Source organism: Harpegnathos saltator, unplaced genomic scaffold (assembly GCF_003227715.2).
Source record: "Harpegnathos saltator strain DR-91 unplaced genomic scaffold, Hsal_v8.6 scaffold751, whole genome shotgun sequence".
In the NCBI taxonomy this organism is placed as follows: Eukaryota; Metazoa; Arthropoda; class Insecta; order Hymenoptera; family Formicidae; genus Harpegnathos; species Harpegnathos saltator.
Window position 1 is genome coordinate 334,029 of NW_020230595.1, and position 8,352 is coordinate 342,380.

The 8,352-nt window shown below is 39.1% G+C and overlaps 1 long non-coding RNA gene across 1 annotated transcript; it reads right to left on the minus strand.

The window, feature by feature from the left end:
• Positions 1-3,554: 3,554 nt before the first annotated feature.
• LOC112590212 (uncharacterized) lies at positions 3,555-4,172 on the minus strand. Its single transcript, XR_003114058.1, has 3 exons — positions 4,033-4,172; positions 3,717-3,918; positions 3,555-3,573 (listed from the first exon to the last, which is right to left on the minus strand). It is a non-coding gene; the product is annotated as an uncharacterized LOC112590212 (long non-coding RNA).
• Between the last annotated feature and the right edge of the window lie 4,180 nt (positions 4,173-8,352).

Consider the following 8,352-nt stretch of genomic DNA (forward strand, 5'->3'; position numbering starts at 1 on the left):
ATTTCTTGTTTATTGCCTTTTAAAATTTTATGTTTCCTCGCATTATGTATTAATGCCTGTAAAGAGAAAACAATATAAGGAAAATTAAAGTGCATTTCATGTCTCTTATTATGTGCATTTTTATCTTTTATTACCTGGCTGTAGTGAAAAAAGCAGCCAATAACTTTTGCATTAGGGAATGCTGTCTTGAGTGCATTTTGCTCCGCTCTTTCAAGATCCGATAATATATAGTTTGGTTTAATATCTATAATATTAAAAATTTTTTTTAAAACATCTAAATAATTCGGTCTAAATGTCGGTGGTGCGACCTTCCATTATTGCATATACAATAGGGTATGTCTGAAATTTGAGAAAAAAATTTAAGTTGTTCATATATTTATATTGAGTGTCTTTTGCAATAATATAAACTAATTATTATTTAATGCATATATTTTTGAATTCTTTTACTTACTCTGTCATTATTTCTAATAACTAATAATCCATAATTGACTATTATTATTGTGCAATTGAGGCACCGTTGCGAAGGTATCGTCCACAAAAATAGTTAATTCATTTGTTAACTTTTTTTATACTTTTTATTATAAATTTGTCAATAAAAATGACAGCCTTAACGTCATTATTTTTAATAACTGTTTCTACATGAAACGAATGTGTTTCATTTATTTTTAATAGATCTTTCCATTTTTCATTTTTCAAACTGATACTCAGGTCTGTTAAATTTTGTGGAGTCTGTCCAAATCCTTTCTTCTTTTTCGCGCGTTCAATAGATCTTTCGACATTTCTAATATTAGTAAATTGGAGCAAACTATCGTACCTAAACGTTAATTCAAAAATTATCAATTAAAAATTGTATCTAATTTTCCTTTTAATTTTAAACATCTTAAGTATAATTTTCATCTTAAGCTTAATGTTTTCTGTTTATCGTTTTGTACTCACTTTGAAATAATTGTGTTTCTTATTAATCTTGTAGATTTAAACTGACTTGATGTTTCTATTTCTTTTCTAATGTCTGATAATTTAAAATCTGGTTTTTATGATTATGACTTCCCTTTATCGTAACGTAATCACCGTTTTCTATTTTTAAACGTGCTGTACACCTGAAGTTTCTATTTTTTTGAAAACTGCATTCATAATATCTGTAATAAAAATATTCATAAATACAAAAACATCAAATTCAACCTAGTGAGTTTCTATGCTGATTAATTAAATAATTATTTAATTTTTACAGAACAAGTATAATAAAAAAGAAGATGTACCCAAATAGCAAATCCACGTCATTTAGATGCCAAATAACTTGGGTCTGTTATCTGGTTAGTATATAGTTAAAGAAGTATTAAACATTGGAGTAAAAAAGTTATTAAATTATTTCATTGAGAAAATACTATATAACACAGCATTTTTTGCAATTAACAGTCATAAAAATTAATAATGTTACTCCAAAATATTTCGTTACCTTTTGTCTTCGTAAGATTTATTAAAATAGAAATGATATCCATGATGAATCAATTTTGGCTGTTCTATAATTCATTAAATATGCAAAATAATATTATTTTGCATATTTTCTGTATTTCACCGAGATGTCACATCCAAATAAGTGCAATAATAATATAAGGATGCAACAGCCAAAATTGATTCATCATGGATATCATTTCTATTTTAATAAATCTTACGAAGACAAAAGGTAACGAAATATTTTGGAGTAACATTATTAATTTTTATGACTGTTAATTGCAAAAAATGCTGTGTTATATAGTATTTTCTCAATGAAATAATTTAATAACTTTTTTACTCCAATGTTTAATACTTCTTTAACTATATACTAACCAGATAACAGATCCAAGTTATTTGGCATCTAAATGACGTGGATTTGCTATTTGGGTACATCTTCTTTTTTATTATACTTGTTCTGTAAAAATTAAATAATTATTTAATTAATCAGCATAGAAACTCACTAGGTTGAATTTGATGTTTTGTATTTATGAATATTTTTATTACAGATATTATGAATGCAGTTTTCAAAAAAATAGAAACTTCAGGTGTACAGCACGTTTAAAAATAGAAAACGGTGATTACGTTACGATAAAGGGAAGTCATAATCATAACAAACCAGATTTTAAATTATCAGACATTAGAAAAGAAATAGAAACATCAAGTCAGTTTAAATCTACAAGATTAATAAGAAACACAATTATTTCAAAGTGAGTACAAAACGATAAACAGAAAACATTAAGCTTAAGATGAAAATTATACTTAAGATGTTTAAAATTAAAAGGAAAATTAGATACAATTTTTAATTGATAATTTTTGAATTAACGTTTAGGTACGATAGTTTGCTCCAATTTACTAATATTAAAAATGTCGAAAGATCTATTGAACGCGCGAAAAAGAAGAAAGGATTTGGACAGACTCCACAAAATTTAACAGACCTGAGTATCAGTTTGAAAAATGAAAAATGGAAAGATCTATTAAAAATAAATGAAACACATTCGTTTCATGTAGAAACAGTTTATTAAAAATAATGACGTTAAGGCTGTCATTTTTATTGACAAATTTATAATAAAAAGTATAAAAAAAGTTAACAAATGAATTAACTATTTTTGTGGACGATACCTTCGCAACGGTGCCTCAATTGCACAATAATAATAGTCAATTATGGATTATTAGTTATTAGAAATAATGACAGAGTAAGTAAAAGAATTCAAAAATATATGCATTAAATAATAATTAGTTTATATTATTGCAAAAGACACTCAATATAAATATATGAACAACTTAAATTTTTTTCTCAAATTTCAGACATACCCTATTGTATATGCAATAATGGAAGGTCGCACCACCGACATTTAGACCGAATTATTTAGATGTTTTAAAAAAAATTTTTAATATTATAGATATTAAACCAAACTATATATTATCGGATCTTGAAAGAGCGGAGCAAAATGCACTCAAGACAGCATTCCCTAATGCAAAAGTTATTGGCTGCTTTTTTCACTACAGCCAGGTAATAAAAGATAAAAATGCACATAATAAGAGACATGAAATGCACTTTAATTTTCCTTATATTGTTTTCTCTTTACAGGCATTAATACATAATGCGAGGAAACATAAAATTTTAAAAGGCAATAAACAAGAAATAGGATGGAATGCAACAAAACTATTAATATCGTTAGCATTGTTGCCAGAATCACTGATAGAAGAAGGTTTTTATGTAATTAACAAAATTATTTTTGATAAATACATACATATTTGGGTGAATTTTTGTAATTACTACAAGGAAACATGGTTGAACAATTTTAAACCCAATTCGTTCTGCGTATATAAACAATTACATAAAACAAACAATATAAGTGAGCAACATAATAGAGAACTGAAGGAAAGTCTTCATAAACATTCTACAATCATTACATTTTTAGGTATATTATTAAGCACTCTATTGCATTTATTGCCAGAATATTTTTAGCATTCTTACAATTTAATATTATGTATTAGAGAAAATTTAACACAACATCAAAGAAGCGTTCATAACATGATGAGGAACCCAACATTTTGGACAAGATCCGATTTTAATTCATCCTTGAAAAGAAAAGAAGAAATAGTACAAGATATTTGGGCCAAAATTGATGAAAGCACAGATTTAGATTTATTATTAATTTTGTATGAATTATCAAAATTAATAGGAAAAGAAGAAATAAACATATAACATAACATGTTCTTACTTTCTATTTTCTTTGTGATCCTTGACTTCTCGTGACTCTTGCATCTTCCATTCATATGATTTTTATTTTTCATTTTACTAATTTTAGTAGTTGTCTTCTTTAAGGACCGATCCTCAATTTTTGGGAAAAAGTTCATCATTCTTGGCCGTAAATCACAATAACCTTATTTGCAGAGGCAAACATAGGCAAAACATCCTGTTTCCTAAAAGATAAGAAAAATATATCAGTCAGTACGCTACATGATAGTGATAACAAAATTTCGAATACAGCTGTCGAAAGCATTGATGATATGACAGTAAACATCAATGTTACTAACCTATTCTTAGTTTGATGCATTAATCTGTCATTACACTGCTAGTAACACATCTTACTCTGATATTTGACGTTAGGATGTGATTCAACTTTGCTTACTGGGACGCATTCAAGGACACAGTAACCTTAGACTTTGGTAATCTTACTTTACAGGAAAGTGGGCCTTCAACTATTAATATTCTGCAAGAACTTGAATAGCTGGGAAGCTGAAACAAAAAATTAATCGAAAGAAAGAATCGGTTCAACATCTATCATTACTGATTATACATGGATACTTAATCTTTTATTTTATGTGAATATTAATTACTTATCTGATATGTATTTCTTAATTGCAATAGTGGCAAATTTATGCCAATGCGAAGAACTAAGTCACAACCATGACCGATAATTTACTGCCCACATAGCACCGGCAATATTGCCAGGAATATTACAGAAATGTTGCAGGAATATTACTAAAATATTGCATAAATATGACAACAATATTGCAGAAATATTTAAGCCTAGGCATAAGTCTCGCAGAAATATTGCGAGGATATTGTTATGATGTTGTAGGAATATTGTCACAATATCACAGGATATTGCTATAATGTTGTTGAAATATCGTAAGAAATAAACCAATCACAGTCGATTATGACAAAAATAATTAACTGTGGTTGGTCCATTTCTTACCGTTCACGCTTTCTTCTTATTGCTTACGGCCATTGTAGACCACGCTTTAGAAACACTGCGTTAAGTAAAAAAAATGTTTCAGACAAAAGTTGTTTGACTTGAAGAGGGATATAAGACAGCGATAGCATTTTGTTAATAGATGGTGCCACTTTCAAGATATTCACTGACCATCAATTTTTATAAATGAAAATCCCAACTTTTTATTATATCTTCTTTTTCTACCAATTAATTTGAACAACTTTTGTCTGAAACATTTTTTATTTGCTTAATATTTTTTGAGATATTTAAGGAAAACTTGGTGACTCTTCCAACATTTATCTTGTAACGATACGCTGATCGTTACTGATCCGGCCACGCGAAATACATGTCGACCCCGGGTCATGCACCCTGCGCCGGATACAAGCGAGCAGACGGAGTAGCAAGCGAGCGAAAAGAACCGCGAGCGAGCGGGAAAACAAAGGAGCGAGCGAGCACGCGGCGCGCGCGTGGAGGCAAGGACCGCCTCGGCGCGCACGGCATGCGGCAGTCATGTGTATTCCATGCCACGGAATACGGGAGGGGAACGATCCGGAATCGTACGGGCGGCCGATATAAGGCGCCGTGCGACTCGCTAGAGACACCTTTTCCTTCCGACGTCTCGTCGCAGATAGACGAGTCGTCGCCCAGCCCGAGAGTTCTCCGGCAGAATAGCGAGTGTACTCGTGATTTCCCAGGGCGAGAGTCCTCGCCGCTCCTGACACGAGCGTACTCGTGAATACCAAGGCGAGAGTCCTCACCGTTCCTGACACGAGCGTACTCGTGAACACCGAGGCGAGTCCTCGCCGTTCCTGACACGAGCGTACTCGTGAATACCGAGGCGAGAGTCCTCGCCGCTCCTGACACGAACGTACTCGTGATTTCCCGGGCGAGAGTCCTCGCCGCTCCTGACACGAACGTACTCGTGATTTCCCGGGCGAGAGTCCTCGCCGCCCAGCGGGACTGAGATTAGGGGCGGAAGCCCCGACGGCCGAACGATTTCGCACGTGCGACGATTTTGGACGTCACGGGAGCACGACGGCGGAATCCCGGCGACGGGCACGACGGCCCGCCTGAGCGAAGAAACGCGAACAACGAGCGAGCGATCCCCGTACGGACGCGACCGCCGTGTCGTCACGACCGGAAGTCGTGCAGCCCTGGTCAAGCGACCCGTTTGCGCAACAAATCACCGCTGCCGTCTCAGCCGATCTCGGCATCTTCTATTTTACTACATCGCTTATTTTATTTAATAAAGCATTATTAACACGCAAGCAAACGCGTCAATTGAGCACGATCCCTTCCTGCCTCTGGGTTCCGACAGGCCGGATCTCGGCGGAGCCCGATTCTGCACCGTAAGCAGGAAGGACTTGCGAGGACGCACGCTAGGCGTCACATGGCGCCCGAACAGGGACCGGTATCTTGCTCAATTGTAAAGAACCATGCCGAGGTGGGTCTGTTTCCTAAATAAAGAAACGGTGAGCAGGCTCTTAGAAGAGCACTAGTTGGAGACGCAAGGGTCGCTTGACGAGCTTCGTAAGCGATTCAATACGTTTATTGTAAAAAACCCAGGATTGGAATTCAAAACCCCGCTCGACCTCAGTAGTTTCACTGACGTTCCACCGACTGCGAACGTGGCCGAACCAGAGGAAAATTGTCCGCCACACGACGCGATGAACCTCCAGCACGAATCTACCAATGTCAATTTACCTCGCTTTGCTCCTCATGAGGAGATCGACGAGACCATGGCCGACCCGGGAAGGATAATGAACTAAATACGAAAATGGGGATGCCATTTTGATGGTCGAGACCCGTGGGCGTTTTTGGAGCGGGTAGAGGAACTGAGTCGTACATATGGGTACCGGAAGGAGCACTTTCTGCTCGGGCTACCGGAGATGCTCAACCACGACGAATGGACGCAATGGCGGGACTTCACCGACGCGGTAAAACAACAATATCTGCCGAATCGATATCGCGCTCAATTAGAACGCGAAGCGCTGGATCGGCGACAAAAGACGGGAGAACCGTTCCAGAAATATGCCACGGCCCTCCTCACTCTGATGCGGCGTGCGGGAGGTTTTACCACCCGACAGTAAATCGAGCGGATCTACGATAACATGGATCCCGCATTTAAACTATACATCCGGTTGGTCGATGTGACCACCCTAGCCGACCTGCAAGCCCGAGCTACCGAGTACGAAGCCATTTTGCAAGAGCAAAAGAGCCGGGCTAAAGCTGACCGGCAGCTAACCGTCGCAGCCATCGAATACCAACGAGACGAGTGCTGTTGGAAATACAAACAACGCGGACACACGCGTTTCCACTGCACTCGTCCATCGCGTAAATTTTGCTCCCAATGTGGGAAAGACGGAGTCTTGACTCGCCAGTGTCATCCACGAGCGGGAAACGAGGAACGGACCGAGTAGAGGGTGGCCGCGCCTCGGTCCGCCAATGTAAAGTTTATTACACACCAGGGCCTCACATCAAGGTACGGGTGAAGGACGCCTCGATCGAAGCCCTGGTTGACTCAGGATCGGAGGTTTCCTGCATCAACACCGCCACCGCTGAACTGGCCTGTGACCGCGGGTTCCGGCCCGAGAATACGCCAGGAGGAAGTCCTGTTGGCCGACGGAGCCGTGTGTACCACACCAGGAGACATGTGGCTCCCTGTCCAATTTGGAACCGCCTACTACCGCCACAGATTCCGCATCTTACCCGAGCTAAAGAACGCAATGCTGATTGGGGTTGATTTGCGGCGGAAAACCAAACTGTGGCTTTCGCCACCGCCTCTCACCGGGGGGACAACAATACAGCCGATATGCGAAATCCAAATAGGGTTGCAACAAAGCACCCCCGCCGAAGGTGGCCGACTGGAACAATTCCTCAGCAAGGAGTTAGCCAAGTTCCAGAATATTAGGGGCCCCACGCCTCTGCTCGAACACCGCATATACCTCACGAAAGAACAACCGATCAAACAGCGATACCGACCACGAAACCCCGCGATGCAACAAATCATCGACCGGGAAGTCGACCAAATGTTGCAAGACGGGGTGATTGAACCAGCCAGGAGCGCGTGGAGCTCCCCGGTAGTTGTAGTCCGGAAAAAAAATGGCCGCCATCGGTTCTGCATAGACTTCCGTAAGGTTAACGAGGTTTCCGTGAAAGATGCCTATCCGCTGCCACAGATTACCTCCACTCTGGATAAGCTGCGAAGAGCCAGATATCTCTCAACACTCGATCTCAAGAACGGGTATTGGCAGGTGCCATTGCACCCGGATAGCCGACTGATCACTGCCTTTACCGTACCGGGCAAAGGGCTGTTCTAGTTTAAGGTGATGCCTTTCGGCCTACATTCGGCGCCCGCCACGTTTCAGCGGTTATTGGATGAGGTCCTGGGCCCAGAACTGGAGCCTTCCGTATTAGTGTACCTCGACGACATTATTGTCATTAGCCGTTCCTTCAATGAGCATCTCCGGACGCTTGAGGAGGTGTTCCGCCGGCTACGAGCCGCTAGACTCCGCCAAACCCCGACAAATGTCGGTTCTGCGTACAACAGCTCAAGTACCTCGGGCATGTCGTCAACCCAGAGGGCATACACACCGATCCGGAGAAGACACGCGCCATTACGAGTGGCCCACGCCGA